The 17,480-nt window shown below is 41.0% G+C and overlaps 1 long non-coding RNA gene across 3 annotated transcripts in view; it reads left to right on the forward strand.

Moving 5' to 3' along the window:
- The window catches only part of LOC117804693, a 233,533-nt gene that overhangs the window by 22,708 nt on the left and 193,345 nt on the right, over nt 1–17,480 (forward strand). Inside the window, exon 3 of one of the 3 annotated variants that reach the window (XR_004629223.1) lies at nt 12,252–12,289. The exons of the other annotated variants lie outside the window; for them this stretch is intronic. This is a non-coding gene — a long non-coding RNA (uncharacterized LOC117804693). Of the gene's footprint in view, nt 1–12,251; nt 12,290–17,480 lie in introns of those variants that run through there. 3 annotated transcript variants of the gene reach the window in all.

Here is a 17,480-nt window from a genome sequence, read left to right on the forward strand (position 1 = left end):
GAGCTTGCAGCGAAGTCAAAGGAGATGCAGATAAAATACAGTAGAGATGACTTTAAAAAGTGCAAATGGCTTTCTCTTTCCAAAAAGAGAAGTGATGCATGCTGGGAATTTGTAGTGTTGAACAACACTCACACTTGCGGTGTTATTTGCTTGGTGTTGAACTTGGATGCATATTCATTATTGGTAGCATTCCTCCAGTTTTATGTGTTAGGTCGATTTCCCAAACCCTGTCTTCCCCTGCAGCTGTTGTCTCCCTTTGGGCAGCTGAAAACGTAGCTGTTAATTAACTGGCTGCCAATTCCAGTCTGCTAGCTTTCTGTCAACACTTCCTTTACAAGAATAATCTAAATGGTCTGGGAAGTCACAAGTTCACACCTCGGTGTGTAAGTGTGATTAAGTCTGTGTGCTTGTGTGTGCGGAACACACTACATCTACTGTTTTAAAGAGGGTTTTTTTACATTGAAACAGCCCGCTTCAGATTTACCTGGTCAATTCTGATGTCATATTTCTGCCCATGGTGAGTTGCCTGAAATAGCTGAATCTCCTGTTATTCACTGTATTTATTTAGCAAACAACAACACCACCGCATCACAGCAAACATCTCAAAGAGTGAGAGACATCACAGCCGACTCTATCAGTACTTCAAGGTCCCTGCACCCTGTTAACACAAGCATTAATACAAATACAGCTGTGCTTTGATTGCTACTATTGATGTTTGATTACTTCAGTTCACTTGTTACTAAGCTTTATTTTTAGGGTGATTGGTGAAAGTTAGGGATGCACCGATCCCACTTTTTAGGTCCCGATACCGATATCTATACCTGGGCTTGGTATCTGCCGATACCAATACTAGCCGATCCAATCCTGGTATTGATTTGACAATCTCTATTCCTTAATGTGAGGATAGAATCATGTTTTTGCAACTTCAGGCTTTTCTGACTTGATGGTGAACTTTACCTGGGTCGTAACAATTAAATCCAAAAACCTGTCAATTATTTCACACATTGAATCCATTTATGGAAGGTTTCTTGCTTCTTTGCAGTACACTACAGCTGACATAAACTTCCTCCTTTGGGCTTCCATTACATTTTTCAGTGCGACTCCCATCATGCTCCACCAGGCAAAAATGCACAGACCGGCCGGCGCTGATGATGTAGGAGACGCACATAGCTATTGTAAACATAGAAAAGCATAGAACTGAGATGAATAGATCTACCATATGGATCAGCACTATATATTGGCCCCTTGTCACCAATATCCGATCTAGCTTTTCAAGTCCGGTTTAGTCGACATCCGATACCAGGATCGGATTGGTGCATCCCTAGTGAAAGTTATGTGCGTCAAGGTATTCAAGTTGTGCTGCTAGAAGGTGGGGTTGATAATTGTCATAGAGAGTTTTTGTCCTTCCTTTTTGCTGAAGGAGCTGTGTGTGCTGTGTGTTGATTGTCTATAAATAAAATATGAGTCTGCCTCTGCTGTCTGTACCTTTTAGTGGATTCAATGCTCTGATAACATCAGGAATGACCTCTTCTGGTAAGGTTAAAAGATACAAAAGGCTCAGAGATAGCTTGTAATTGCACCAATCTGGATGAACTCGACCATTCTCACAAAAAGACATCTGTTTAGGTCGTCTGTGGATGCAGCATGACATTTATTTACCTTGTTAATCTGTCAACTCCAGTTGCTACTGTAATTACTGAATTCTTCAGTTCAAGCATAAACAATCAGAAGCAGTCATTGCAAATATCAGAGGAAATTCATAAACCTTTCACAAGCACACTCGCAGGTTTCCTCGCTCAAGACAGAGCAGCTTGTCTCTCTGACTATAGGCTTGAATTTCGAGAACCATTCCAACTTGGAACCGGTTCCATATTCCTCAGATTCATGGATTTGAAAAGGCACATGCATTTTTGTTCCGCCTTCCAGTTCCTGACAGCCACATACATCTTTCAGGATTAAACCTCAATCAGAATTTTGCATTCCACAAAAGTTTTACTTCTTTTTTAAGAGTTCAGAGCGCAGACTCTGTCATGCAGAAACTCTATTCACTTTAGTGATGGAGGGCAATGTGAACAAGAAGGAAGTGGAGGAATGTAACCATGTAGCAAAAATGCAAAATCATGTCTGAATGAGAGGTGTGTACTACGGGGAATTTGATCTGTTGATTCTTAAGTCAGAGTTTTCAGTGTCATGAAGCTGGCTCTCTTTTAACCTAGGAACACCATGCTAACTTTCTTAGCAAAGCTAACCTGGAAAGGACCATTATACTGTCTACAGTCAGGACCAGGTACTCTCCAGAGTTTCACAGACTCCAAGCTGTCAGCTAGCACCAGCATTCTGTGCTGGAGGGGGCAGCAGCTTCACCTCGAAAGCTGGGTGCTAACTTTCTAGGTAAGACCTTAAATTTGAAGTTTCCTCGCATCACAGGGATATTTTTATTGCAGATTTTATGCATAACCTCATCTAAAGTAGCTGGTTTTCTGTTTTTATTTGGCTGAAAGCCAAAAGGTTCCCAAAGGGGCAAAGTTGGCTTAAGGCCAAATTCCACCAGGTCCTTTTCCGATCTGTCACGGCACCGGATCTGATAGGTTTCTATTCTAGTCAATGTGTTAACCCCCACTGGATCCGCTCCAATGCGTTCCAGCTGCATCTCTGATCCGGCAGGTTGGAGCCCTCCGGATCAGATACGCAAGACTTCTATTTTTGCTGGATGCCGGATCACGATGTATCAAACAACACAGAGCAGATTGAGCGGAACAGGAAGTCAGGCACCAAAACAAAATTAAAACATCTGGTTGATTTTCAGAATAAAACACTGTTATCACCAGATCGTTTTTAACATAACTATGACAAAAAAGTCATTTAGAGGGGAGCCAGGTCTGGAGTCATCAAGTCAGAGGCTGATAAAGACATCATTGACCAGGAGAGGAGGAGGAGAATCCTTGATTCAGTGATTACCACGGGAGAACCTCGGTCACATGACTCCAGCTGTCCGGCGGTCTTGCGTGTGCTGCGGTCTGAAAACACAACCGTTGGGTGTTGACGGACGAGAGAACACGGAGCCGTACCGCATCGGATCGGAGTTGGACCGGACACGGCTCTGGTGGAAGTCCCGTGTTAGGTTCCAGTGCAGTTGCCATTGTTTCTGTCTGACCAGGTGGAGTGAGGTTAGGATAGGTAGTCACCTGCCCTGCTCAGGGGTCGGCTTATTAACATCTCGGTTATTCATTTTTGCAGTTCCAGTGACGGCCATAGTTTAACCATGTGTTTACAATATTTCCTGGTACCCCTGTTCTTGATACTCTCCAACAGTCATGTCTTTTTACAGAGTGCTTTAACTTGTCATTTTGGGAGTCATCCTATCTTTAGGATACAAGGATGAGCAGTTTGTCCTGCTGTTATTGCTCTTACACTGAAGTCTGTTCGAGTGAACCTCAAGCTCTCTCCTCTCTACATCACAAGAGTAGCACTTACTTGATCTCATAAAAGAAAAAAAAAACTGTCTGTCCATCCATTGCTGGACTGTTTAAAAAAAGATGCTTGCCCTGCACGCATTGTGGTGCAAGTCTCACTATCCACTCCGTGATTTGGCTCTGGTCCCGAGAAGCTTTGTTTGAAATGTGTGTTTCTTTGGGTGGAGCCCTAAAGATAGCAGCTCGCAGAGATTCACTGTGAAGTTCAGTCGTCAGAGGACGGACGGATGTGAGGAGACAGCTGGAGAAAAAGCAAGCACACACACACACACACACACACACACACACACACACACACACACACACACACACACACACACACACACACACACACACACACACACACGAGGGTCCTTAGGGATTGTATGCACTGTGCCAGGTAGGACAAATACACATTTCACGCATGCGCACCTCTACACATATATCCACAAACAGGGCCCTTAGGCTGACATACTTAGAGCCAAGGCTAGTTCAGCTGCATGAGTACAGACTGAGCTGAGCCAAGAAACACAAGGACAGACTGACAGAGTGTATGCATGCAGGCAATCTGATTTAGTTTGTTTGGAAAACAGCTTTTTTAAAGAAGCGTAGCAATAAATATTCTGATCAGCCTGGTTGAGGTAAATTCATCTACATTTAGCAGGTATGAGACTTGCATGCATGACTGCGTTCAGTTCATGATTAGATTAAAATCAAACCATTTCCACTCATCCATTAATTCAATTATTTTGAACACCTGGTTATTGCAGTGTCGACTCACAGGGGCATTAGGGGTAAAAATGATACAATTTTAAGCATGATAGAATTGTTTATTCTGTAAAGTTAGCATCCAGTTTCCAATCTTAATACTTAAAGGACAGGACAACAAATACCAGACTCTTTCACACATCTTTGTATTCAACATTCTGACAACACAAGAAGTGTAAGATTGAAATTCTGCATGGATTTCACTATTGGATCAGAGCTGTTGATGTCTGCCTGCCTTGGTACTCTGTGTATCCCTGTCATCATTATCCAAACAAGATAGAGCCAGAGGTTTTCCTTTCTTCTTGGTTCAAATGATATCCAATAAGCTTGATCTATTCCCAGGAGCATTCATTCAATGCACCCTTTTTCTTCCCATTTCAAAGGGAGAATGTCCTCACAGTCCTCTGCCATCAGAATCCCCATATTAAGAGATGAGGTTAACTCGGGACGCGCTCACGTACGACACATCTCTTAACACCCAATACCCGTCCCTAACATAGCATGGTGCCAGAAAGCAAACAGGCAAGTATTGAATTACCTTCAGCACTCTCAATCAAGCTGTCCTAACCATTTCATGCATCACTGGACAGCGCAAGTGATGTTTAGCCTGCTTGAAAAATTGGACTCTCTTTGCAACATCACACAGACTTTACCTCTGAGCTTGCCAAAAACCTCACAGCCCACAGGCAGTCTAATCTCACCTGCAACATTTCCAAACACTGACTCCTGAGCCCGTAGAGGTTATAGGCTAGAAAACACATTTCTACAAATGGAGTCTGAGACTGTCTCCAAAAACGTCCGAAAACAGCTCTTTCTGCTTGGAACCAGGAGATGCTATAAAAACATGAAGCTGTCCAAACACACTCTGTTAAATGGAGAAGGCTGCAGAGAAAGTTTTTGCTTATTCAGAGCCCCCGTGAAATCAAAATAGATATCCAGGTTCTTTATCACAAAAGTCCTACGTCGATTGGCAGCTATACAAACTATCTAGCAATGACAAAAAAGGTAGATATTTAAAATTTAGATTTAGAGTAAACTAGGTGAACATAAAAAAAAAAAAATATTGCACCCATGGAGGAATACTTTTTCTCTACCCAGTAAAAAGTGTTCTTGAATCTGTGTCCCTGTTCCATCATGCCTGGGACTTAAGAGCTAGCTTGCAGTTATAGGTCATCACTATATGTGTTTGAATGTTTACGCCAGTCAGTTTCCACAACAAATCTGACATTAATGGTTGAGACATGTCACATCACCCATTCACACCACATTTAAACACGGAAGGCAGAGCTTACTTGATGCAAAGTATCCATTGGTATTGGCTATGCACAGCCAGCAGGGGTAGTTTGGGACTGAGTGTCTTGCCCAAGCACACCGTGGCCAGCTGGACCAGGGATTGAACCCACAACCTTCCAATTAAGAGATGACCAGATCTTTGTAAAAGGGATGGGATAGGTTTACAAGTCAGTCTGTTATTAGCAACATTATGCTAGAATTTGTTCTGCTAGATTCGGCACCCCTACAGCTTTTGTAGTGACTGTTCTGACCTGATTTTAGTCACTGTCTGAGTGCGGGAGTGAGGTGTTTTGGCGCTTCTAAAAGAGTCAAATGTCCAATCTGGTGTTTATCGTTGTGTTACTTCTTGCCATTTATTGATTCAAATGATAAACAAGTACAGACAACTTACTTTGACGGTGAAATACGTGATGAGGATAACAGTGCGGTCTAAGACGAGCGGTAAAATGCGTGTGCTCTTCCCGTTCCCAAGATCACTGCTTCACCTGTGCCTCTTTTGTTGCATTTACCTGCCCGTTTACCTGAACTGCCCCTTGTGGTGATTGTGCAAGTAGCAAAAAAAACCAACAAAATAACAACAAAGGTAAAATGTCTCATACAGCTTTGGGTTGCAGTTCATGCTTTCTACCACAGATTCTGGGGTTTTAGTTGGACAGTCTCGTTTTCTCTTCTCTGTCAACGTTCCCCTTGCATCTGTCATTCTGTTTGTACTGAGCTTATAGAGCTATATAGAGTGATGAGAAGTCTTTGCCTTCAGGGGTTTCTTCCTTACTCCTGTGAGATCATTACAGCTCAACCCAAGTTACACAGCGCATGAGCAGAAATACAGGGCCTGGACTGGGGGATGAGATATGCTGTATTCTATCACAGGTTAGTGCACAATCCACAGTATTTGTAAGCTGTTATTTCAAGGTAGAATAGTTACATAATGTTGCTTAAATACAGTTAGACATATGGAAGTGGTACAGCTAGTACATGGCTTTCTTTTGTCTATACCAGGCTGTGAAGAATTCAAAAGTTTAGCCAAAAATAAATGTAGGCTGTGATTGTCAGAGCTTGCTGAATCAGGTTATTTCATTGACCTTCTGAGTTATATGAATTCATTCCCACGGGTTTGTCTAGGAAATTAAAGTAGCTTCTATGGCAACACTAACAGTGATTTTTGTTATAAATTGTCTTTCATACTCAATAAAATTGGTGTAGTCAGACAGCTGAGGCTTCATATGAGCTTCAGCTGAACTCTGGGGGTGAAGGCCACTCCACTTCTCCATGCAAAGATCTGTTCCATTTTTTTTATATTAAGTGTAAGATTGAGATAAACCTGAAAAAATATAAAAAGTCACCTTTTCTATGATTTTCTTGCCACACGTTATAAACTCTAATTTGGATGTACATGAAAGTTGTTTTCTGAAGTGCAGCAAAAGGGCATGACTCATCATGAGTCACACACTGAGTGCTTCAAAGGGTTTGGTCTTGTGCTGTTAAACCAGAACAAGGCTTATCAAACTGTGGGGCCAGAGTCAAATCTTATCGGTTATGAGCTTCTCAGGCTCCATACATCCTTTCCAGGAAAACAAAGACTTCCTTTCTTTGTAGCTCGGAGTCCCATTATTAACAGCCGTGAAACAAAACACCTGCCCTCCATGACTAACTATAGCACACTGCCTCTGAGGGATTATAATTTGTCCACACAGAACGATGAATCACCTGATTCACTTTTCTTCACTTAGTCCCTCAGGGCTGAGTTCTGGGACGAGTAATATTGTCATTTATGAGACTCTTCCACAGCTGCTGAGAAGCTACGAATGCAATCAAGTCTATTTTGCATTATAAAATTACAAGATTGGTAACTGAAAATTCAGTAATACTCTGTTAAAAATGATGAATTAATATACATTGTCTTTAATGAGCTATTAGGAATGTAGCTTTTAAAATTGACTCAAAAAATCAATCAATGCTACAACTGAGGTATTTGCAATCATCCTGATAACTGATTTTCTTGTCGATTTTAGCGCCTCTTTTGGGCAAAGATGTACATCTCACTTCTCTGATCTTGGTCTTTACATCCCAAGAGAGCATCTTCTGACAAAAAAAACTCATGCTGCTTTCTTTTAGCAGTCAAAGTGTCACTCACTGTGAATATTTGCTGTTGAAAATGTAAAGAAAGGCAGTTTCTTCAGAGTGCTGTCAATCATCTGGCCTGACAGCTATCCCCTCACAGTGGTTGCAGGCTCAATATAGAAATTGTCAATCTTGTTGCAGGTGGTCGCGTTTGCTTTTGTAGGTCAAGCGGTAAAGAGGCACCAGTGCCAGTTTTGAGCTGTTTCACATCCAGTTAGAAACTCCTTGCAGGGCCTGTCAAGGTAAAAGCCAAACATTGACCAGTGAGAGCTGTGCTTGTGTGTCCTGTTGAATTCTGAGTGTTTGATTCGTGAGTTGATAATCACATCACATGAATGCTTTTCTAATGCATTAAGTCATGTAAACATTAGTGATAAACCATGTAAATTTGGTATTACAGGGCCACAAAGGCACACCAAACTGGTCTGAACAGCTTGAAACAAGCTTAATTTAATTTAAGCAATCCTGACACCACTTCAAACCTGAATACACCTTGTAAGAAAAAAACACATTTAGGACAGAAGTTCTTCAAGCATCATTGTTCTATCTTTGTAATCCGCTGCCAAGTCAACAAAGATATTCACATAGAGCAGTATTCAAAATAGAGCAAAACACACACACACACACACACAAACACACATTCTCTCTCTTTCTTTTCTTCTCATCTTTATTCGTGACCTCTGTTTCTAATGAAGCGCTTGCGTGTTTAGAGCACTTTATTAATCAATTTAATTCTAGTCAACAAGCATATCCACTTCTGATAACTACACTAACCTTTCGCCTTTATCATTCCCGCTCATACGTCTGTTTAATCAACAGTTGTTTCCGTTCCATTGCATTGCAAAACACCATGAGGCCCCTGCTGTTGTATAGAAGTAGATATAAGACTCTGAATCATGAAATTGCCAATACCTAGAATACAACTGCTGAACGAGAGGTTTGGTGACTAGATTCAGAGGCTCTGAAACATTACAGGAATCAATTCATGTTCACGTCTTCACAAAAAACAGTATGCTAATTAAACATTTAGAGACGAGCGATGAGGGGTGTTTGCTGGCCGTAAACTTAGATGTAAGTAGAATCAAAAAATGGAAAAGCAGCAAATGGAAATGGAAAAACACAGCTGGTTTGAAATCTTTCTTGCAGTTTTTATTTTCTTTATGGTTAGGAAATGATTGTTTATGCCTTCAAACATTCAGGGCTATAAACTGGTTTTGTTCCAGATGAAGAATATGGCACTTATACTCTGTTGGTTTAATTATATTTTTGTTACTGAGATTTGAGGTGTTCCGAAGCTACTTATTTCCTAGTCAATTGAATGGAAATTTAAATTCCAACTAACCTACTAGTCAAACATCAACTCAGAAAACAGCTTACATTAAGCACACGGGATCTCATGGTCTGGTGGTGAACAACATCACACATGCATGTGCTGCTTACTCTTTATCTCAATTTTCTAGATCAAACTGTGCCATGCTACAAGATCTGTCATCTGTGCTTGTTTACATCCAGGTAGTGGAGCATTGCAATGTTAAGGCATCAGCCCGTTGTTACAGCCCCGGCTAGTGGCTGCGCTACAGCTTAGACAACACGTGACCAACATTTCAGGCCTACAATAATACAGATATCAGTCATTTGTTTAACAGGCTAGTAATTCTGATGCCAACTGGTGACACTAACTCATCTGTTTTGATTATTTTGAGGCTTTGCATAACAAGGGGAGTGGCTGCTTTGACTAAGTGGTGGGTTCATTCAGCTGTTTGCCAGGCAGCAAGTCTCTGCTCCACCTCTTTGCCTGCTTGCAGAGAAAGTAAAAGTCACTTGTAGTTTGCTTTTTCAATATGGTGACCATCATCTTCGGGCTTCATTATACCTCTTCAGATCACAGACTATATAAAATATGGACGTAGAATCCGTGACGTCACCCAGCTGTTTCTGAAGCGTTGTTTTGAGGCCAGTCGTCGGTGGGAGCCATATTGCTGCTGTCGAGCGATTGTGACGTAAAGAGGCGGGCTTTGAGTCTCCTAGTCAACAGCTACAGTGTTCCTGCCTGTCAATCAAGTCAGCTGTGCCCCTCATTGGAAGACTAGTAATCTCAATATCTTTGAAATTGCAGCGTTATAAAATAATTCACCCCCTGTACAGTGTGTGCCGATCCAGAAATGAGCTATCTAGACTACACTCGTCTTTTGTACCAGGCTGTAAACATGTTTATTTCTGCTGTGAAGATCGTCCCTTTTGAATTGTTGTGTATGTGGTTTCCGGTACTTCCGGAGCCAGCCTCAAGCGGATCCTCAATGAACTGCAGTTTGTAGCACTTCCGCATTGGACCTATATTTTTAGACCGGAGGGTGCCGCTTGCTTCAGATACAGACGGGTGATGTCACTGGACCAAATCCATGTTGCATACAATCTATGGTTGGTCATTTTCACAGGACTGTCATTAATGATTGAACCCCCTTTGATCCAGTCCCAAGTGCCCAGAAGGAACTGAAATTTTGTATATGCACCATTTGTTGCATGTTGCAACTCTGCTGCTGCGCTGTAAAGCACTTTGAATTGCTCTATGTATGAATGGTGCTTTATAGATAAACTTGCCTTGCCCATTCTATTGAAGAACCATAATACGTTCAGTGTCTTGACATACAGCAACAGTTAGAACACATGTGCTTTTGTCCCAGTTGTTTTTGCTACACTAATATAGTTTACCTCCTCATCCAAGACAATATTAAAGAGTCCAGTAAGATATCTTAAAATTACTTTTGCTAAACAATAGTTCTAAACTTGTTTTAATTAACAGCAATTTAATAATACTTCATATTTCAGCAGCGGCTGTTCACCAGAACTGTTGAGTGTCAAATTTGTATTATGGTCATTGGATTTATGAGCTTTTAAAAACAAAAGGACAAACCTAGCACTTCAGCATAACGCAGTTAGTCCATCAGTCACTCTGTCTGTCTTCTCAATGAGATAAACTATCAAGAAGAGTCTCTGTCCTGCTTATTTTTCCTACCATTTTGATCTCAGGAAGTCTTCAGGCCCAGATTAAAAATCATGACTTCTAACGTCTGTTTGCACCTTGCTTTGAAGACTGTCAACATGTTCTACCCATAACTGATCAGTGGGCTGTGATGCTCTTAGCTCATTAAGAATTGAGATCAATTTCTTAAGAAAAAGCCTAATTTTAAATATTTCAAAAAGTCTATTGTCTCCATCACCAGCCCAGAGAGGGCAGTGTGTCACTTTCCAGGGGATTTTGTCCCCAGGTCACCGGGAGGCAGCAACATTGATCCCCCTCCTACATCACCTCTCGTCCTGACAAAGTGCACCGAGCGCTTTGGGGGCATACTAATTCCCCTGATGTGTATTAGCTCTCCATATCAGCCGTTCAGCACAATGACAGCAATTTGGCAGAAAGGTGAAAAGAAGTCAAGACCAACTCACAGACACTCGGTCAGCGAAGGGGCTGATACTTAAGTCAAGATGCTGCTTGCGAGGGCAAAGGACATTGCCCAAATATCTGAGAGTGACACTTTTAAACAGTCAGCTGTGTTGTAGCGTAACAAACTGTGCGAAATATGCTTTTTAAAAGCTCTATTTCAGCCTGTTAGATATTCAAATGTCTGCTTGTAGGCTATTAAATGAGAGGTTAAGCATTTTCTTAAGTTGTTAAAGAGAACGATTCGCAGTGAGTGTAGGCAGCCTGGGCTCCAGGGGTTTGATCTCTGTCTCACAAAAGCAGCCGTTTAATCCTTCAAACAAGAGCTACTTATATTTTCATAGTCTCTGTGCATCTCAGTTTGAAACATATTTGTTTCTAGCACAAATTTGAATTCCCATACATCATTGGTGTTTGCTCTTGAAAGCAAATAGTTCAAGGAAACATGCTGTTCCACAGAGGAATGCTTCACTTTCTGAATACTCTTCATTTTCAAGAGGGGGGGCCTTTTACTCTGGGAAAAAAACCGCCCCGTCCCCGGTCGCTTCACATGTAGCGTCTGTGCCTCTCTGAGATATTTTGTCATGCCTGTAGCGGGGGCCATTACCAACCTGATTTATTCCGCATGCTGCGGTGAGCACGGGCATATGTGAGCTGCCTGTAAAACTTGATTTGTGCAAAGGATCAATTTCCATCTGATGGTTCTATTTGTCTGTGGTCCTGCACGCTAAGAATAAGTGTTGCAAGAAATGTGAAATGAGATCTCATTTTCCGCATGGATCCTTCATATGCTGCATGCACTGGCATGATATAGTGTCATTATTGTACATCAGCCATCTAATTTTAGCTATGTCTTTCTCTCTCTCTGTCTCTATTGAAACACAAATCGCATCTTGTGCTTCACTGGTTGTGTCTCGCTCCAAACCACAGGCATATTACAACTGTACAAGATTTTTTATATTTATATAGTGTCTTTTAAAATGAGATACCCTATGTATTGTTTTGTACGGAATGTTCAGATATTTATACCAACCTTGCAAGCAAACTTTAAAAGACAAGTCCAAAATCGTATACTTCCTTCAAGTTCCATTTGCTGCTATCTAAGTGTATTAGCATCCTTCAAATGCGGGCTGCATCTCTGCTTTTGTCTCTTGTCTCTCTCGCTCTCTCCTCTCCAGTGACAACTTGGAACCCACTTGCAGCACCATGAAAAAAACCAAAAAAAAAGCAACTAAAAACCAAGATGTCTGGTATATTTTCACTCCCAGAACATGACAGATGAAAAATAGAGGCAGAGGGAAAACATTCCAGGCAGCAGCGACAGCTTTGAAACCTTGGAGAGCCCACTGCAACCAATCTCCGCTTCACAGGCGTGCACTGGTGCACTGTGGGAAGCCTGGGCGGTGCTCCGTTGTGTTTCAGGAGGAGAGAAAGGGAGAGAATGAAGGAAAATGGCAGCAAATGAAGTTGGCGGGCTGTGGAGTATTGTTCCCTCCTGTTCGCAGTAATGAACAGGCCTTTCGGAGCAGACTGGGGAAATTGGTCCCAGTGGGCACTGTGCCTTCTCTTTCTCATCTGTCAGGTGTGTGTGTGTGGAAGCGCAGTGGCATATGCTCAAACATGCATACTTTCAAGAAACCGTACTCTACAACAGACAAGACTCAGCAAAGGACGTCCCGTTTCATCCCCCTGTGTCTTTGTATTCAAGCATGTCCTGCATCCTTGCAGTAAATTACAATTCCCCCTTTTCTATGCCTCTCTGCTGCAGATGGAGAGAAAAGTTGGAGACCTACCTGCCATTAAACTTCTACTTTTACTAGTCTTTTTCCTGAAGGATGCATCAACACACCAACACTCTGTATTCATTCAGTATCCCATGTCTACAGGCCAACCCTAATGAAATTAAGCAATATTAAATGAGAGGGAGTGGAGTGTTACTGAATATCAACAGCGCTGTGATCTAGTCAGAGGCATGAGGCATGACTGTGTTCTGATATTCAGTACAACATCACCACTTCTAGCATAATAAAGCCTTCAAACAGCACTTCTAAAAGTGGAAAATAGTTGTAAGAAATATTAACAAACACATTTTTAACTTCAATAACTCAACTGGTGCCAAAGTTTGAATGTTAACTGTTGCCAAAACCCAAACATTATCCCAGACTCTTGCCACTCTGTGTCTATGGTTACCACAGACTAGTTAGTTTGTATCATGTCCATACATGACCAATCAATACAAAGAGTGTATATATGATCCTAGGCTATCAGATTGATCAGTCAAGACTAGAGGTGGGAATTTATAAGATTTTATCAATGTCAATGCCATTGTCGATTCTGCTTATGAATCCAATTCCTTTATCAATTCTCCAAATGATTCCTGAGTATTTTTTGAGGGGGAAAGAAAGTAGTTCTACACAGTCTTCCGCACCAAAAGGAACCATTTTATTTTTTCCAAAATTATGACTTGGAATTTCAAAGGGAAAAATGCTTTTCGTCCGGCGATCATCGCGGAGGTATTTTACCCGCTCTAGGTGCCTCATTTTCGGGCGCGTGAGTCCGGACGTGGCCCCTGGAGCCTGGAGGAAAATACTTTGAATTTGGAGAGGAAAAACGCTTTTCCTCTGGGGGTTTATCGCGGAGGTATTTCACTCACTATAGGTGCCTCATTTTCGTCCGAGTGAGTCGGGACGTGGCCCCTAGAGCCTGGAGGAGCATACTTTGAATTTCCTTGGTGTTAAAGGAGTTCTGCGTCGCAGAGTGTGTGACGTAATGCAACGTACCACAATGTACCGCAACGTGACGTGACGTGACAGATCCATTTTTCAATCCCCACCCCTAGTCAAGACAGTGTGCTGTGTTATCAATAAGGAAACATACTTCCGGATCCTTTGCTGAAGTGGAGCTATACATACCGCATAAAGTCCCAGTGATATTCTTTATAAATGCACTCATTGAATGGTTCTTGTCCATTTAGATGTCTTTAGTAATATGCTTAAGTAAAACATGGTGTTCAATTTGGCTGCACAAATAGAGTTTATGAGCAACTAATGTTTTCAATTATTAATTTGATCTATGTATCTTTGCTGAAATATTCATGACATTGCTGCTCAAATATATATGATGCAGTCGTAGTATTAAGCATGTTTTCTTCATCTCTTTACTTTAACCATGTTCAGGTCCCACAGTTCAATTGGTGAGATGTAAATTCCACCCATCGTGAGTCATTAGGGACCATTAAACAGCATGTGTTGGATGTACTTGTAAGTTCTCCTGCTGTGCGAGGTCAATACCAGGTTAAATGTATGTTTGATCAGCTGACACAGCTAGCTAGGCTTGAACAGAACACAAAGGGTGATATACTGAATAGCAAAGCATTATGGAGAGGTTGAAGCTTCAAGAGGCTGTCAATGGTGAGTAGAAAATGTGAACACTTTCATGAAGTTATATCTAACCTTGGGATTTCACCATTGTCTCACAACATGAAGGCTTACCATGCTGCTATTTATCTACTATTATATACTGCAAATGGCAGCATATGGCTTTGCTTGATCTACTTTTTACAGTTGTATCCTGGTGGCAAAGATGACAGGAAACTAAACTCTGTGAAAAAGTAATTCAATCCAGTAGGTTACATTACTTTGATGGAGTATTTTAAATACTTCTGTTACCTGGCTGTGTCAAAAACTTAATTCTGATTGTTCAAAACACCGAAAAAAACCCCAACTGTGATTAATTCTCCCCAGCAAAAATGACACCAGGGACAATCTAATGGCACAGGTCTGGCACATTTCACTTTTGCCTGTTGACACTGTGTCAAAAAACATCCGCTAGTGGCGGATGGTTCAAGTTCTCCACTTAGTGTCAGTCTTGCTTGCCTTGTTGAGATTCTAATTTGCATAACCACCTGCTCACTATACATTATCCCTTACATTTTAGTGGGTTTTGTTTACATTTACGTAATGCAACCTGCATTATATTAGGGTTAACCTGCTCAGTACTGCAGTACTAGAATTATGTCTTTCCTTAGCATCAGCTAGTGAAAACTGTGTCCCTGTGTTGTGTAACTTAGACTGATTTGTTAATATTTCACTATTAAGCCCATTTTCAGCATGTGGGTTCCAAGGTGTATTTTGACCAAGAGTTCCAGAACTAAAAGGTTCCTGTGCCCCCACTGTTGTCTGTGTTTCGACCGCAGGCTGAAGTCCCAGATAGATTGTGCAAATCCGGCCAGTGACGTATGGAGAAAAGTAATGATATTAAATAATATTTTGAAATATTAATAAAAAACTAAACTAGTATGCATTGCCAGGAACTCCCTGTGTTTCAACAACTGCGTTAACTCCACAAACACTAACATTCTGCCGAAAGTCCCAGGACCTTTGAAAAGTACTACCCCCCCAAGCAGGGGCTTTTCAGGAGGAGATTATCTACCCCTGAACTAAATTGAGACCCTGGTTCCTCCAGTCGAAACGCACGTAGTTCAGGGGTAAAGCCCCTGCGGTTGAAAAACGCCTTATGTTTCCCTTTATCTGTCTATTTATTAATTTACTTAGTTTTATAAATACCTGGAAACCTTAAATTGTTAGCAGATGTTTTTTTTGTTTTTACCTTGCACAAGCTAGTCTCAGTCAAGAGCAACTGACAGCATAATTTTATCTATAAGCTAGAAACAGAAGTTTGCTTTTATTTTATCTGTATGAAATATAAGACCTATTTTTTCACAAACTAATAGTGGTAAACTGTCAATTTTACCATTTGTCAATTTCACATGGGTTTATAACAGGATGCCTGATGTACACAGAACTTGAGGACTAGTTGCTGACCCATTGTTAACATTAATATTATATGCTAGCTGTTTCACCAGTTTCTCTTTTATCATTTGGCTGCTTTCAGAATTTTTGGTGAAAATATTTATTTAAAGTTGAGTTGTGGCAAGCCTTTGAAGGACAACTCCAGGTCACAGATAAGATGTGACTCCTGTGTTAGTAGTAGTCTTGTTTTTGTATGTTTTTTTTCACAAGTCTGAGTGTGATCATTACATCAGGAGTTGGAAAAGGCTCATTTGGTCCTCAGAGGCTACAATGACTTGGCAACTTTGCAACTAGGATATAAGAAAAAGCACTAAACCAGATTATCACTGAGGATCATTGATGTTTCTAAATATACAGAGAGAGACTGTGGAGAAACTGGAGTCATTTTCGGTAACTGTTGATCGTCTGATTGCAGTAATTAGATTGCCCAGTGGAGGAGTGAGAGCTTGGCCTTCTCTTCCAGCGCTGTTATGTCCGCCCCCTCTTTAACGTGGCAAGCATTATGAGTCATAGGGCGTCATTACAAACAAGGCAGGGGCCCTAATGTGTGAAATTAAAGAAGTGTTCTCACTTCAAGCATGCATTGACCTCTAAACCTCTATTAATGTTGCAACAGGATGAACACAATCTAGATCCGTTCTTTTTCCCCTCGTACACCACATATTGTTCTCTATTCCTCAACCTCTCCTCCCCTCTTCTTTTTTCTTTCCCTCTTGTGTCCTTCCTCTCTGACTGACTCAGCTGTACATCAATCACAGCAGTGTTTATTGTCAATGAAATATTCAGCATGAGAGCGGCCTTTGTGCACACATTGCAGATTTCATCTCACCCTGGAACAATAGATGATATGTGTGTCCCTGCTGTGTGCCTGCGTCTTGACTGATTTAGATGCAGGACCTTGATGCCAAGGATCTCAATCGGTTCGTATGCTATTTCTGTGATTGGGCTTTAGGATATTACAGGTTCACATCTCAACATTCATCTCAAATTTGACAAGGCTCTCAACACGTAAATAACATGCCTGGAAGGAGTTGAGAGGAGTGGTTGTGGAAATTGAAGCGGCGAACTGTGCAGCACAGAAATAAAAACACACAGAAGGGAAAAAAAAAAAACAATGCAAATATAAATGTCAACAATTAGAAATTCCTCTTACAATGCATATGTAAATGCCATATTAATTAGCTGTAAACACATGTACAACAACAATATATCTGTGTAATAAAATAATGTGAGGCATTAAACAATGTACATGTAAATATGCTGTGCCATTAGCTATTTTTATGTCTTCAGAGAGTCATTATGTAGATGACATGATTGCTTCACACGATCATTTAAGTGTTGACCAATAACACTTAGTGTCAAAACACTTGCATTGTCTTTAATTGTACAGCCACATAGTTATGAGTAGTATCATCAAACATTTATCTGCCTTTATCTAGTGATAACAATTGCTAATACCATTTTGTAAGGTCGGTTAGCCTAAAATAGCTCTTGTACATCGTACACATTTGGATGCATCAATGGTTGCTGTTTGTTTTCAAATATTTGCATATGGTAGTGTGACAGAAAAAAAAACGTTGCATTCATTCAAGAGTC

This window comes from Notolabrus celidotus, chromosome 21, assembly GCF_009762535.1.
Source record: "Notolabrus celidotus isolate fNotCel1 chromosome 21, fNotCel1.pri, whole genome shotgun sequence".
In the NCBI taxonomy this organism is placed as follows: Eukaryota; Metazoa; Chordata; class Actinopteri; order Labriformes; family Labridae; genus Notolabrus; species Notolabrus celidotus.